The 17,115-nt window shown below is 50.1% G+C and overlaps 1 protein-coding gene across 1 annotated transcript in view; it reads right to left on the reverse strand.

Annotated features, from left to right (window-relative positions):
- The window catches only part of ARAP1 (ArfGAP with RhoGAP domain, ankyrin repeat and PH domain 1), a 407,404-nt gene that overhangs the window by 204,820 nt on the left and 185,469 nt on the right, over positions 1–17,115 (reverse strand). The window lies entirely within an intron of this gene.

Genomic DNA, 17,115 nt, shown 5'->3' on the forward strand with positions numbered 1-17,115 from the left:
TGGGGGTCCTGGTAGGGTGTGAGGCGGCGGGTGGCGCGTGGGTTGTGAGTGCTGTCTGTGAGTGGGGGTCCTGCTGGGGTGTGAGGCGGTGGGTCAGTGATGTCGGTGCGTAGGGGCGGGAGGCAGCAGGTGTGTGTGGTGGCAGGTATGTGTCGAGTGTGGCGGGTGTCTGTTGAGTGAATGCAGCGGCTGTGAGGCGGCGGGTGAAAGGCAGAGGCGGGCGGAGTAAGGGTGGGTGAAAGGCAGAGGCGGGTGGGCGCGAAAGAAGAGGCGGGAAGGCAGGGGTGGGTAGGCGGGAAGGCGGGCAGGAAGGGAAGGGTGGTGGGAAGGGGTGGAGGAGGGGGGAAGGGAGGGGGGGCGGGGGTGGGAGGGGGGGAGGGGGTGGGAGGGGGGGAGGGGGTGGGAGGGGGGGGGGAAGGGGTTGGGAGGGAGGAAGAGGGTGGGGGGGAGGAGTTGTGGGAGGGGGGAAAGGGGTGGGGGGGAAGGGGGGGAGGGGGGAGGGAGGGAAGGGGGTGAGAAGGTGGAAGGGGGGGTGGGAGGGTGGGAGGGGGGAGGGGGTTGGGAGGGGGGAAGGGGAGTGGGGTGGGAGGGGGAAAGGGGAGCGGAGGGGGGGGGGAAAAGGGGAGCGGAGGGGGGGGGGAAAGGGGAGCGGAGGGGGGGGGAAGGGGAGCGGAGGGGGGGGGAAAGGGGAGCGGAGGGGGGGGAAAGGGGAGCGGAGGGGGGGGGAAGGGGAGCGGAGGGGGGGGAAAGGGGAGCGGAGGTGGGGGGGAAAGGAGAGCGGAGGGGGGTGAAGGGGAGCAGAGGGGGGGGGGGAAAGGGGAGCGGAGGGGGGGGAAAGGGGCACGGAGGGGGGGGAAAGGGGAGCGGAGGGGGGGGAAAAGGGGAGCGGTGGGGGGGGGGAAAGGGGAGCGGAGGGGGGGGGAAAGGGGAGCGGAGGGGGGGGGAAAGGGGAGCGGAGGGGGGGAAAGGGGAGCGGAGGGGGGGGAAAGGGGAGCGGGGGGGGAAAGGGGGAGCGGAGGGGGGGGGGGAAAGGGGAGTGGAGGGGGGAAAGGGGAGTGGAGGGGGGGGAAGGGGAACGGAGGGGAGGGGGGAAAGGGGAGCAGAGGGGGGGGGGGAAAGGGGAGCGGAGGGGGGGGGGAAAGGGGAGCGGAGGGGGGGGAAAGGGGAGCGGAGGGCGGGGGGAAAGTGGGAGCGGAGGGCGGGGGGAAAAGGGGAGCGGAGGGTGGGGGGAAAAGGGGAGCGGAGGGGGGAGAAAGGGGAGTGGGGGGGAGAAAGGGGAGTGGGGGAGGAGAAAGGGGAGTGGGGGGGGGAGGAGTGTTCCCCGTGACTCGCCCCCCCCCGTTCCCAGTGACTCGCCCCCCCCCCCCCCCCGTTCCCCGTGACTCGCGCCCCCCAAGGGAGCCAATAAGATTGCCACTAGGGACACAGGGAGGGACACAGGGAGACACATACAGACCCGGACACATAGGACACTTTCAGAAATATATAGTAGATTACTGTCTATATTTGTAAACTATATCAGTGATTTGTTGTTTGTATTTAGTTGCACTATGATCTTTTTTCTCTTTTTTTCTTCTCTTTTATGTTGTGGTCTTATATGTTTGTTTGTTTGAGATTGCATTGAGGACACTTCTATGGAACTCATCCCAACCCTTTGAATTGGACTATATTTGGTCAGATTTTTCTTTCCATTTGGCGCCGGTTTATTTTTATTTATTGTGCATTTTTTGGTTTGTGTCACCTATTGTTCCTGGCAGCCTTTGCCTAATATTTTAGGAGTTTATATATTTATTAGTTGTTTAATATACACTAATTTTTGTAATTTAAGCATTAGCGCTGTTCCCACTGCCCTTTCCCTTTATCTATGAGAAAGAGAGACAGCCAGATAAAGTGGGGCAGATAAAGAAAGAGAGAGTGCACGAGACACCCAGAAAGAAAAAGATAGCTCAAGAGACGGACAAATAGAGAGAGAGAGGCAGAGAAAGAAAGATGTTTTTTTTTTTGGGGAGGGGGGGAGAGATTGGTCATTCTGAGGGCCCTACGGGGAGATAAAGGAGTCTGCAGGACGTATTAGCCCCATCCACATACACAAGTCACATGCACACAGGTGTGGCGTACGTGACAGGCTTATTTCCAGCAGTATTCTTCTCCCAGTAGGAAACCAGTGGAAGAATTAACAGTGCTGAGGATGATCAAGGAAAATAAGATGTAACAGATATAAGAAAAGGAAGAGAAAAAAAATCCAAGTGTTTTTTGGACAGAGTCAGCGGTAATGCAGCTTTCACTGGACATCCAGCTGTTCCTTCTCACAGTCAGGAAAGGATGTTGGGGTGGGGTTTTCAGCCCCAAATCCCTGTTGGGATGAAGAAACCCTACTGCAATTCAGGAGAAGGAGGTACGTGGAAGGGGGTGAGAAGAAGCAGATGCAGTTCTGCAAGAGGCTGTATCCAGATGAGTGAAAAAACAGATATGGCGAATTACAGGGAGGACAGAGACCAGCAGGGGGATATACAAACATGATTTAAACTGATTCATCAGAGTCAGGGTAAATTAACCCCTCCAGTATCAGTCTAGAGGCCCTTTCAGGTCCATGCAGCACCGCTGAGGTTATAAACCCAACTCTGGCTATAAAGATTATTATTAAATATTGAATTTAACTAATTAAATTGACATCAGGATTAAAAAAGAGCAAATAAAGGCAAAGTGTGTGAAAGTCTGAATCTGAGGCAAGACAGAGAAATTCTCCCCGTGTCTCCGCAAGAAACGTCTCCTAACGCTTCACATTTAGTATTTCAAGGCACTTTTTTGGAACACAAAATATGTGATTGTTCTGTTTTTATCCCAATGGCAAACTAAGGCCCAGACACACAAACCTCTGTCACTGAACGCGGTGTTAGCCGAACGTAACGTCACTTTAACACAAACCTCTGTCACTGAACGCGGTGTTAGCCGAACGTAACGTCACTTAACACAAACCTCTGTCACTGAACGCGGCGTTAGCCGAACGTAACGTCACTTTAACACAAACCTCTGTCACTGAACGCGGCGTTAGCCGAACGTAACGTCACTTTAACACAAACCTCTGTCACTGAACGCGGCGTTAGCCGAACGTAACGTCACTTTAACACAAACCTCTGTCACTGAACGCGGCGTTAGCCGAACGTAACGTCACTTTAACTCAAACCTCTGTCACTGAACGCGGCGTTAGCCGAACGTAACGTCACTTTAACACAAACCTCTGTCACTGAACGCGGCGTTAGCCGAACGTAACGTCACTTTAACACAAACCTCTGTCACTGAACGCGGCGTTAGCCGAACGTAACGTCACTTTAACACAAACCTCTGTCACTGAACGCGGTGTTAGCCGAACATAACGACACTTTAACACAAACCTCTGTCACTGAACGCGGTGTTAGCCGAACGTAACGTCACTTTAACACAAACCTCTGTCACTGAACGCGGTGTTAGCCGAACGTAACGTCACTTTAACACAAACCTCTGTCACTGAACGCGGTGTTAGCCAAACGTAACGTCACTTTAACACAAACCTCTGTCACTGAACGCGGCGTTAGCCGAACGTAACGTCACTTTAACACAAACCTCTGTCACTGAACGCGGCGTTAGCCGAACGTAACGTCACTTTAACACAAACCTCTGTCACTGAACGCGGTGTTAGCCGAACGTAACGACACTTCAACACAAACCTCTGTCACTGAACGCGGCGTTAGCCGAACGTAACGTCACTTTAACACAAACCTCTGTCACTGAACGCGGTGTTAGCCGAACGTAACGTCACTTTAACACAAACCTCTGTCACTGAACGCGGTGTTAGCCGAACGTAACGTCACTTTAACATAAACCTCTGTCACTGAACGCGGTGTTAGCCGAACGTTACATCACTTTAACACAAACCTCTGTCACTGAACGCGGTGTTAGCCGAACGTAACGTCACTTTAACACAAACCTCTGTCACTGAACGCGGTGTTAGCCGAACGTAACGTCACTTTAACACAAACCTCTGTCACTGAACGCGGCGTTAGCCGAACGTAACGTCACTTTAACACAAACCTCTGTCACTGAACGCGGCGTTAGCCGAATGTAACGTCACTTTAACACAAACCTCTGTCACTGAACGCGGTGTTAGCCGAACGTAACGTCACTTTAACACAAACCTCTGTCACTGAACGCGGCGTTAGCCGAACGTAACGTCACTTTAACACAAACCTCTGTCACTGAACGCGGTGTTAGCCGAACGTAACGTCACTTTAACACAAACCTCTGTCACTGAACGCGGTGTTAGCCGAACGTAACGTCACTTTAACACAAACCTCTGTCACTGAACGCGGTGTTAGCCGAACGTTACATCACTTTAACACAAACCTCTGTCACTGAACGCGGTGTTAGCCGAACGTAACGTCACTTTAACACAAACCCCTGTCACTGAACGCGGCGTTAGCCGAACGTAACGTCACTTTAACACAAACCTCTGTCACTGAACGCGGCGTTAGCCGAACGTAACGTCACTTTAACACAAACCTCTGTCACTGAACGCGGTGTTAGCCGAACGTAACGTCACTTTAACACAAACCTCTGTCACTGAACGCGGCGTTAGCCGAACGTAACGACACTTTAACACAAACCCCTGTCACTGAACGCGGCGTTAGCCGAACGTAACGTCACTTTAACACAAACCTCTGTCACTGAACGCGGTGTTAGCCGAACGTAACGTCACTTAACACAAACCTCTGTCACTGAACGCGGTGTTAGCCGAACGTAACGTCACTTTAACACAAACCTCTGTCACTGAACGCGGCGTTAGCCGAACGTAACGTCACTTTAACACAAACCTCTGTCACTGAACGCGGTGTTAGCCGAACGTAACGTCACTTTACCACAAACCTCTGTCACTGAACGCGGTGTTAGCCGAACGTAACGTCACTTTAACACAAACCTCTGTCACTGAACGCGGCGTTAGCCGAACGTAACGTCACTTTAACACAAACCTCTGTCACTGAACGCGGTGTTAGCCGAACGTAACGTCACTTTAACTCAAACCTCTGTCACTGAACGCGGCGTTAGCCGAACGTAACGTCACTTAACACAAACCTCTGTCACTGAACGCGGCGTTAGCCGAACGTAACGTCACTTTAACACAAACCTCTGTCACTGAACGCGGCGTTAGCCGAACGTAACGTCACTTTAACACAAACCTCTGTCACTGAACGCGGCGTTAGCCGAACGTAACGTCACTTTAACACAAACCTCTGTCACTGAACGCGGTGTTAGCCGAACGTAACGTCACTTTAACACAAACCTCTGTCACTGAACGCGGTGTTAGCCGAACGTAACGTCACTTTAACACAAACCTCTGTCACTGAACGCGGCGTTAGCCGAACGTAACGTCACTTTAACACAAACCTCTGTCACTGAACGCGGTGTTAGCCGAACGTAACGTCACTTTAACACAAACCTCTGTCACTGAACGCGGCGTTAGCCGAACGTAACGTCACTTTAACACAAACCTCTGTCACTGAACGCGGCGTTAGCCGAACGTAACGTCACTTTAACACAAACCTCTGTCACTGAACGCGGCGTTAGCCGAACGTACGTCACTTTAACACAAACCTCTGTCAGAACGCGGTGTTAGCCGAACGTAACGTCACTTTAACACAAACCTCTGTCACTGAACGCGGTGTTAGCCGAACGTAACGTCACTTTAACACAAACCTCTGTCACTGAACGCGGTGTTAGCCGAACGTAACGTCACTTTAACACAAACCTCTGTCACTGAACGCGGTGTTAGCCGAACGTAACGTCACTTTAACACAAACCTCTGTCACTGAACGCGGCGTTAGCCGAACGTAACGTCACTTTAACACAAACCTCTGTCACTGAACGCGGTGTTAGCCGAACGTAACGTCACTTTAACACAAACCTCTGTCACTGAACGCGGTGTTAGCCGAACGTAACGTCACTTTAACACAAACCTCTGTCACTGAACGCGGTGTTAGCCGAACGTAACGTCACTTTAACACAAACCTCTGTCACTGAACGCGGCGTTAGCCGAACGTAACGTCACTTTAACACAAACCTCTGTCACTGAACGCGGTGTTAGCCGAACGTAACGTCACTTTAACACAAACCTCTGTCACTGAACGCGGTGTTAGCCGAACGTAACGTCACTTTAACACAAACCTCTGTCACTGAACGCGGTGTTAGCCGAACGTAACGTCACTTTAACACAAACCTCTGTCACTGAACGCGGCGTTAGCCGAACGTAACGTCACTTTAACACAAACCTCTGTCACTGAACGCGGTGTTAGCCGAACGTAACGTCACTTTAACACAAACCTCTGTCACTGAACGCGGTGTTAGCCGAACGTAACGTCACTTTAACACAAACCTCTGTCACTGAACGCGGCGTTAGCCGAACGTAACGTCACTTTAACACAAACCTCTGTCACTGAACGCGGTGTTAGCCGAACGTAACGTCACTTTACACAAACCTCTGTCACTGAACGCGGTGTTAGCCGAACGTAACGTCACTTTAACACAAACCTCTGTCACTGAACGCGGTGTTAGCCGAACGTAACGTCACTTTAACACAAACCTCTGTCACTGAACGCGGTGTTAGCCGAACGTAACGTCACTTTAACACAAACCTCTGTCACTGAACGCGGTGTTAGCCGAACGTAACGTCACTTTAACACAAACCTCTGTCACTGAACGCGGTGTTAGCCGAACGTAACGTCACTTTAACACAAACCTCTGTCACTGAACGCGGTGTTAGCCGAACGTAACGTCACTTTAACACAAACCTCTGTCACTGAACGCGGCGTTAGCCGAACGTAACGTCACTTTAACACAAACCTCTGTCACTGAACGCGGCGTTAGCCGAACGTAACGTCACTTTAACACAAACCTCTGTCACTGAACGCGGTGTTAGCCGAACGTAACGTCACTTTAACACAAACCTCTGTCACTGAACGCGGTGTTAGCCGAACGTAACGTCACTTTAACACAAACCTCTGTCACTGAACGCGGCGTTAGCCGAACGTAACGTCACTTTAACACAAACCTCTGTCACTGAACGCGGCGTTAGCCGAACGTAACGTCACTTTAACACAAACCTCTGTCACTGAACGCGGTGTTAGCCGAACGTAACGTCACTTTAACACAAACCTCTGTCACTGAACGCGGTGTTAGCCGAACGTAACGTCACTTTAACACAAACCTCTGTCACTGAACGCGGTGTTAGCCGAACGTAACGTCACTTTAACACAAACCTCTGTCACTGAACGCGGCGTTAGCCGAACGTAACGTCACTTTAACACAAACCTCTGTCACTGAACGCGGCGTTAGCCGAACGTAACGTCACTTTAACACAAACCTCTGTCACTGAACGCGGTGTTAGCCGAACGTAACGTCACTTTAACACAAACCTCTGTCACTGAACGCGGTGTTAGCCGAACGTAACGACACTTTAACACAAACCTCTGTCACTGAACGCGGTGTTAGCCGAACGTAACGTCACTTTAACACAAACCTCTGTCACTGAACGCGGCGTTAGCCGAACGTAACGTCACTTTAACACAAACCTCTGTCACTGAACGCGGTGTTAGCCGAACGTAACGTCACTTAACACAAACCTCTGTCACTGAACGCGGTGTTAGCCGAACGTAACGTCACTTTAACACAAACCTCTGTCACTGAACGCGGTGTTAGCCGAACGTAACGTCACTTTAACACAAACCTCTGTCACTGAACGCGGTGTTAGCCGAACGTTACAACACTTTACCACAAACCTCTGTCACTGAACGCGGTGTTAGCCGAACATAACGTCACTTTAACACAAACCTCTGTCACTGAACGCGGCGTTAGCCGAACGTAACGTCACTTTAACACAAACCTCTGTCACTGAACGCGGTGTTAGCCGAACGTAACGTCACTTTAACACAAACCTCTGTCACTGAACGCGGTGTTAGCCGAACGTAACGTCACTTTAACACAAACCTCTGTCACTGAACGCGGCGTTAGCCGAACGTAACGTCACTTTAACACAAACCCCTGTCACTGAACGCGGCGTTAGCCGAACGTAACGTCACTTTAACACAAACCTCTGTCACTGAACGCGGTGTTAGCCGAACGTAACGTCACTTAACACAAACCTCTGTCACTGAACGCGGCGTTAGCCGAACGTTACATCACTTTAACACAAACCTCTGTCACTGAACGCGGCGTTAGCCGAACGTAACGTCACTTTAACACAAACCTCTGTCACTGAACGCGGTGTTAGCCGAACGTAACGTCACTTTAACACAAACCTCTGTCACTGAACGCGGTGTTAGCCGAACGTAACGTCACTTTAACTCAAACCTCTGTCACTGAACGCGGTGTTAGCCCCCCGAACGTAACGTCACTTTAACACAAACCTCTGTCACTGAACGCGGTGTTAGCCGAACGTTCGGTCACTTTAACACAAACCTCTGTCACTGAACGCGGTGTTAGCCGAACGTAACGTCACTTTAACACAAACCTCTGTCACTGAACGCGGCGTTAGCCGAACGTAACGTCACTTTAACACAAACCTCTGTCACTGAACGCGGTGTTAGCCGAACGTAACGTCACTTTAACACAAACCTCTGTCACTGAACGCGGTGTTAGCCGAACGTAACGTCACTTTAACACAAACCTCTGTCACTGAACGCGGTGTTAGCCGAACGTAACGTCACTTTAACACAAACCTCTGTCACTGAACGCGGCGTTAGCCGAACGTAACGTCACTTTAACACAAACCTCTGTCACTGAACGCGGTGTTAGCCAAACGTAACGTCACTTTAACACAAACCTCTGTCACTGAACGCGGCGTTAGCCGAACGTAACGTCACTTTAACACAAACCTCTGTCACTGAACGCGGCGTTAGCCGAACGTAACGTCACTTTAACACAAACTTCTGTCACTGAACGCGGTGTTAGCCAAACGTAACGTCACTTTAACACAAACCTCTGTCACTGAACGCGGTGTTAGCCGAACGTAACGTCACTTTAACACAAACCTCTGTCACTGAACGCGGTGTTAGCCGAACGTAACGTCACTTTAACACAAACCTCTGTCACTGAACGCGGCGTTAGCCGAACGTAACGTCACTTTAACACAAACCTCTGTCACTGAACGCGGTGTTAGCCGAACGTAACGTCACTTTAACACAAACCTCTGTCACTGAACGCGGCGTTAGCCGAACGTAACGTCACTTTAACACAAACCTCTGTCACTGAACGCGGTGTTAGCCGAACGTAACGTCACTTTAACACAAACCTCTGTCACTGAACGCGGCGTTAGCCGAACGTAACGTCACTTTAACACAAACCTCTGTCACTGAACGCGGCGTTAGCCGAACGTAACGACACTTTAACACAAACCTCTGTCACTGAACGCGGTGTTAGCCGAACGTAACGTCACTTTAACACAAACCTCTGTCACTGAACGCGGCGTTAGCCGAACGTAACGTCACTTTAACACAAACCTCTGTCACTGAACGCGGCGTTAGCCGAACGTAGCGTCACTTTAACACAAACCTCTGTCACTGAACGCGGCGTTAGCCGAACGTAACGTCACTTTAACACAAACCTCTGTCACTGAACGCGGCGTTAGCCGAACGTAACGTCACTTTAACACAAACCTCTGTCACTGAACGCGGTGTTAGCCGAACGTAACGTCACTTTAACACAAACCTCTGTCACTGAACGCGGCGTTAGCCGAACGTAGCGTCACTTTAACACAAACCTCTGTCACTGAACGCGGCGTTAGCCGAACGTAACGTCACTTTAACACAAACCTCTGTCACTGAACGCGGCGTTAGCCGAACGTAACGTCACTTTAACACAAACCTCTGTCACTGAACGCGGTGTTAGCCGAACGTAACGTCACTTTAACACAAACCTCTGTCACTGAACGCGGTGTTAGCCGAACGTAACGTCACTTTAACACAAACCTCTGTCACTGAACGCGGTGTTAGCCGAACGTAACGTCACTTTAACACAAACCTCTGTCACTGAACGCGGTGTTAGCCGAACGTAACGTCACTTTAACACAAACCTCTGTCACTGAACGCGGCGTTAGCCGAACGTAACGTCACTTTAACACAAACCTCTGTCACTGAACGCGGTGTTAGCCGAACGTAACGTCACTTTAACACAAACCTCTGTCACTGAACGCGGCGTTAGCCGAATGTAACGTCACTTTAACACAAACCTCTGTCACTGAACGCGGCGTTAGCCGAACGTAACGTCACTTTAACACAAACCTCTGTCACTGAACGCGGTGTTAGCCGAACGTAACGTCACTTTAACACAAACCTCTGTCACTGAACGCGGTGTTAGCCGAACGTAACGTCACTTTAACACAAACCTCTGTCACTGAACGCGGCGTTAGCCGAACGTAACGTCACTTTAACACAAACCTCTGTCACTGAACGCGCGTTAGCCGAACGTAACGTCACTTTAACACAAACCTCTGTCACTGAACGCGGTGTTAGCCGAACGTAACGTCACTTTAACACAAACCTCTGTCACTGAACGCGGTGTTAGCCGAACGTAACGTCACTTTAACACAAACCTCTGTCACTGAACGCGGTGTTAGCCGAACGTAACGTCACTTTAACACAAACCTCTGTCACTGAACGCGGTGTTAGCCGAACGTAACGTCACTTTAACACAAACCTCTGTCACTGAACGCGGTGTTAGCCGAACGTAACGTCACTTTAACACAAACCTCTGTCACTGAACGCGGCGTTAGCCGAACGTAACGTCACTTTAACACAAACCTCTGTCACTGAACGCGGCGTTAGCCGAATGTAACGTCACTTCAACACAAACCTCTGTCACTGAACGCGGCGTTAGCCGAACGTAACGTCACTTTAACACAAACCTCTGTCACTGAACGCGGCGTTAGCCGAACGTAACGTCACTTTAACACAAACCTCTGTCACTGAACGCGGTGTTAGCCGAACGTAACGTCACTTTAACACAAACCTCTGTCACTGAACGCGGCGTTAGCCGAACGTAACGTCACTTTAACACAAACCTCTGTCACTGAACGCGGTGTTAGCCGAACGTAACGTCACTTTAACACAAACCTCTGTCACTGAACGCGGTGTTAGCCGAACGTAACGTCACTTTAACACAAACCTGTCACTGAACGCGGTGTTAGCCGAACGTAACGTCACTTTAACACAAACCTCTGTCACTGAACGCGGCGTTAGCCGAACGTAACGTCACTTTAACACAAACCTCTGTCACTGAACGCGGCGTTAGCCGAACGTAACGTCACTTTAACACAAACCTCTGTCACTGAACGCGGTGTTAGCCGAACGTAACGTCACTTTAACACAAACCTCTGTCACTGAACGCGGCGTTAGCCGAACGTAACGTCACTTTAACACAAACCTCTGTCACTGAACGCGGTGTTAGCCGAACGTAACGTCACTTTAACACAAACCTCTGTCACTGAACGCGGCGTTAGCCGAACGTAACGTCACTTTAACACAAACCTCTGTCACTGAACGCGGCGTTAGCCGAACGTAACGTCACTTTAACACAAACCTCTGTCACTGAACGCGGCGTTAGCCGAACGTAACGTCACTTTAACACAAACCTCTGTCACTGAACGCGGTGTTAGCCGAACGTAACGTCACTTTAACACAAACCTCTGTCACTGAACGCGGTGTTAGCCGAACGTAACGTCACTTTAACACAAACCTCTGTCACTGAACGCGGTGTTAGCCGAACGTAACGTCACTTCAACACAAACCTCTGTCACTGAACGCGGTGTTAGCCGAAAGTAACGTCACTTTAACACAAACCTCTGTCACTGAACGCGGTGTTAGCCGAAAGTAACGTCACTTTAACACAAACCTCTGTCACTGAACGCGGCGTTAGCCGAACGTAGCGTCACTTTAACACAAACCTCTGTCACTGAACGCGGTGTTAGCCGAACGTAACGTCACTTTAACACAAACCTCTGTCACTGAACGCGGCGTTAGCCGAACGTAACGTCACTTTAACACAAACCTCTGTCACTGAACGCGGTGTTAGCCGAACGTAACGTCACTTTAACACAAACCTCTGTCACTGAACGCGGTGTTAGCCGAACGTAACGTCACTTTAACACAAACCTCTGTCACTGAACGCGGCGTTAGCCGAACGTAACGTCACTTTAACACAAACCTCTGTCACTGAACGCGGTGTTAGCCGAAAGTAACGTCACTTTAACACAAACCTCTGTCACTGAACGCGGCGTTAGCCGAACAGTAACGTCACTTTAACACAAACCTCTGTCACTGAACGCGGTGTTAGCCGAACGTAACGTCACTTTAACACAAACCTCTGTCACTGAACGCGGTGTTAGCCGAACGTAACGTCACTTTAACACAAACCTCTGTCACTGAACGCGGTGTTAGCCGAACGTAACGTCACTTTAACACAAACCTCTGTCACTGAACGCGGTGTTAGCCGAACGTAACGTCACTTTAACACAAACCTCTGTCACTGAACGCGGTGTTAGCCGAACGTAACGTCACTTTAACACAAACCTCTGTCACTGAACGCGGTGTTAGCCGAACGTAACGTCACTTTAACACAAACCTCTGTCACTGAACGCGGCGTTAGCCGAACGTAACGTCACTTTAACACAAACCTCTGTCACTGAACGCGGTGTTAGCCGAACGTAACGTCACTTTAACACAAACCTCTGTCACTGAACGCGGTGTTAGCCGAACGTAACGTCACTTTAACACAAACCTCTGTCACTGAACGCGGTGTTAGCCGAACGTAACGTCACTTTAACACAAACCTCTGTCACTGAACGCGGTGTTAGCCGAACGTAACGTCACTTTAACACAAACCTCTGTCACTGAACGCGGTGTTAGCCGAACGTAACGTCACTTTAACACAAACCTCTGTCACTGAACGCGGTGTTAGCCGAACGTAACGTCACTTTAACACAAACCTCTGTCACTGAACGCGGCGTTAGCCGAACGTAACGTCACTTTAACACAAACCTCTGTCACTGAACGCGGCGTTAGCCGAACGTAACGTCACTTTAACACAAACCTCTGTCACTGAACGCGGCGTTAGCCGAACGTAACGTCACTTTAACACAAACCTCTGTCACTGAACGCGGTGTTAGCCGAACGTAACGTCACTTTAACACAAACCTCTGTCACTGAACGCGGCGTTAGCCGAACGTAACGTCACTTTAACACAAACCTCTGTCACTGAACGCGGTGTTAGCCGAACGTAACGTCACTTTAACACAAACCTCTGTCACTGAACGCGGTGTTAGCCGAACGTAACGTCACTTTAACACAAACCTCTGTCACTGAACGCGGTGTTAGCCGAACGTAACGTCACTTTAACACAAACCTCTGTCACTGAACGCGGTGTTAGCCGAACGTAACGTCACTTTAACACAAACCTCTGTCACTGAACGCGGCGTTAGCCGAACGTAACGTCACTTTAACACAAACCTCTGTCACTGAACGCGGTGTTAGCCGAACGTAACGTCACTTTAACACAAACCTCTGTCACTGAACGCGGCGTTAGCCGAACGTAACGTCACTTTAACACAAACCTCTGTCACTGAACGCGGTGTTAGCCGAACGTAACGTCACTTTAACACAAACCTCTGTCACTGAACGCGGTGTTAGCCGAACGTAACGTCACTTTAACACAAACCTCTGTCACTGAACGCGGCGTTAGCCGAACGTAACGTCACTTTAACACAAACCTCTGTCACTGAACGCGGCGTTAGCCGAACGTAACGTCACTTTAACACAAACCTCTGTCACTGAACGCGGCGTTAGCCGAACGTAACGTCACTTTAACACAAACCTCTGTCACTGAACGCGGTGTTAGCCGAACGTAACGTCACTTTAACACAAACCTCTGTCACTGAACGCGGCGTTAGCCGAACGTAACGTCACTTTAACACAAACCTCTGTCACTGAACGCGGTGTTAGCCGAACGTAACGTCACTTTAACACAAACCTCTGTCACTGAACGCGGTGTTAGCCGAACGTAACGTCACTTTAACACAAACCTCTGTCACTGAACGCGGCGTTAGCCGAACGTAACGTCACTTTAACACAAACCTCTGTCACTGAACGCGGCGTTAGCCGAACGTAACGTCACTTTAACACAAACCTCTGTCACTGAACGCGGCGTTAGCCGAACGTAACGTCACTTTAACACAAACCTCTGTCACTGAACGCGGTGTTAGCCGAACGTAACGTCACTTTAACACAAACCTCTGTCACTGAACGCGGCGTTAGCCGAACGTAACGTCACTTTAACACAAACCTCTGTCACTGAACGCGGCGTTAGCCGAACGTAACGTCACTTTAACACAAACCTCTGTCACTGAACGCGGTGTTAGCCGAACGTAACGTCACTTTAACACAAACCTCTGTCACTGAACGCGGTGTTAGCCGAACGTAACGTCACTTTAACACAAACCTCTGTCACTGAACGCGGTGTTAGCCGAACGTAACGTCACTTTAACACAAACCTCTGTCACTGAACGCGGCGTTAGCCGAACGTAACGTCACTTTAACACAAACCTCTGTCACTGAACGCGGTGTTAGCCGAACGTAACGTCACTTTAACACAAACCTCTGTCACTGAACGCGGTGTTAGCCGAACGTAACGTCACTTTAACACAAACCTCTGTCACTGAACGCGGCGTTAGCCGAACGTAACGTCACTTTAACACAAACCTCTGTCACTGAACGCGGTGTTAGCCGAACGTAACGTCACTTTAACACAAACCTCTGTCACTGAACGCGGTGTTAGCCGAACGTAACGTCACTTTAACACAAACCTCTGTCACTGAACGCGGTGTTAGCCGAACGTAACGTCACTTTAACACAAACCTCTGTCACTGAACGCGGTGTTAGCCGAACGTAACGTCACTTTAACACAACCTCTGTCACTGAACGCGGTGTTAGCCGAACGTAACGTCACTTTAACACAAACCTCTGTCACTGAACGCGGTGTTAGCCGAACGTAACGTCACTTTAACACAAACCTCTGTCACTGAACGCGGCGTTAGCCGAACGTAACGTCACTTTAACACAAACCTCTGTCACTGAACGCGGTGTTAGCCGAACGTAACGTCACTTTAACACAAACCTCTGTCACTGAACGCGGCGTTAGCCGAACGTAACGTCACTTTAACACAAACCTCTGTCACTGAACGCGGTGTTAGCCGAACGTAACGTCACTTTAACACAAACCTCTGTCACTGAACGCGGTGTTAGCCGAACGTAACGTCACTTTAACACAAACCTCTGTCACTGAACGCGGCGTTAGCCGAACGTAACGTCACTTTAACACAAACCTCTGTCACTGAACGCGGTGTTAGCCGAACGTAACGTCACTTTAACACAAACCTCTGTCACTGAACGCGGTGTTAGCCGAACGTAACGTCACTTTAACACAAACCTCTGTCACTGAACGCGGTGTTAGCCGAACGTAACGTCACTTTAACACAAACCTCTGTCACTGAACGCGGCGTTAGCCGAACGTAACGTCACTTTAACACAAACCTCTGTCACTGAACGCGGCGTTAGCCGAACGTAACGTCACTTTAACACAAACCTCTGTCACTGAACGCGGTGTTAGCCGAACGTAACGTCACTTTAACACAAACCTCTGTCACTGAACGCGGTGTTAGCCGAACGTAACGTCACTTTAACACAAACCTCTGTCACTGAACGCGGTGTTAGCCGAACGTAACGTCACTTTAACACAAACCTCTGTCACTGAACGCGGTGTTAGCCGAACGTAACGTCACTTTAACACAAACCTCTGTCACTGAACGCGGTGTTAGCCGAACGTAACGTCACTTTAACACAAACCTCTGTCACTGAACGCGGTGTTAGCCGAACGTAACGTCACTTTAACACAAACCTCTGTCACTGAACGCGGTGTTAGCCGAACGTAACGTCACTTTAACACAAACCTCTGTCACTGAACGCGGCGTTAGCCGAACGTAACGTCACTTTAACACAAACCTCTGTCACTGAACGCGGCGTTAGCCGAACGTAACGTCACTTTAACACAAACCTCTGTCACTGAACGCGGTGTTAGCCGAACGTAACGTCACTTTAACACAAACCTCTGTCACTGAACGCGGTGTTAGCCGAACGTAACGTCACTTTAACACAAACCTCTGTCACTGAACGCGGTGTTAGCCGAACGTAACGTCACTTTAACACAAACCTCTGTCACTGAACGCGGTGTTAGCCGAACGTAACGTCACTTTAACACAAACCTCTGTCACTGAACGCGGTGTTAGCCGAACGTAACGTCACTTTAACACAAACCTCTGTCACTGAACGCGGTGTTAGCCGAACGTAACGTCACTTTAACACAAACCTCTGTCACTGAACGCGGTGTTAGCCGAACGTAACGTCACTTTAACACAAACCTCTGTCACTGAACGCGGCGTTAGCCGAACGTAACGTCACTTTAACACAAACCTCTGTCACTGAACGCGGCGTTAGCCGAACGTAACGTCACTTTAACACAAACCTCTGTCACTGAACGCGGTGTTAGCCGAACGTAACGTCACTTTAACACAAACCTCTGTCACTGAACGCGGTGTTAGCCGAACGTAACGTCACTTTAACACAAACCTCTGTCACTGAACGCGGTGTTAGCCGAACGTAACGTCACTTTAACACAAACCTCTGTCACTGAACGCGGTGTTAGCCGAACGTAACGTCACTTTAACACAAACCTCTGTCACTGAACGCGGTGTTAGCCGAACGTAACGTCACTTTAACACAAACCTCTGTCACTGAACGCGGTGTTAGCCGAACGTAACGTCACTTTAACACAAACCTCTGTCACTGAACGCGGTGTTAGCCGAACGTAACGTCACTTTAACACAAACCTCTGTCACTGAACGCGGTGTTAGCCGAACGTAACGTCACTTTAACACAAACCTCTGTCACTGAACGCGGTGTTAGCCGAACGTAACGTCACTTTAACACAAACCTCTGTCACTGAACGCGGTGTTAGCCGAACGTAACGTCACTTTAACACAAACCT

The sequence above is a fragment of the Ascaphus truei genome, chromosome 3 (genome assembly GCF_040206685.1).
Source record: "Ascaphus truei isolate aAscTru1 chromosome 3, aAscTru1.hap1, whole genome shotgun sequence".
In the NCBI taxonomy this organism is placed as follows: Eukaryota; Metazoa; Chordata; class Amphibia; order Anura; family Ascaphidae; genus Ascaphus; species Ascaphus truei.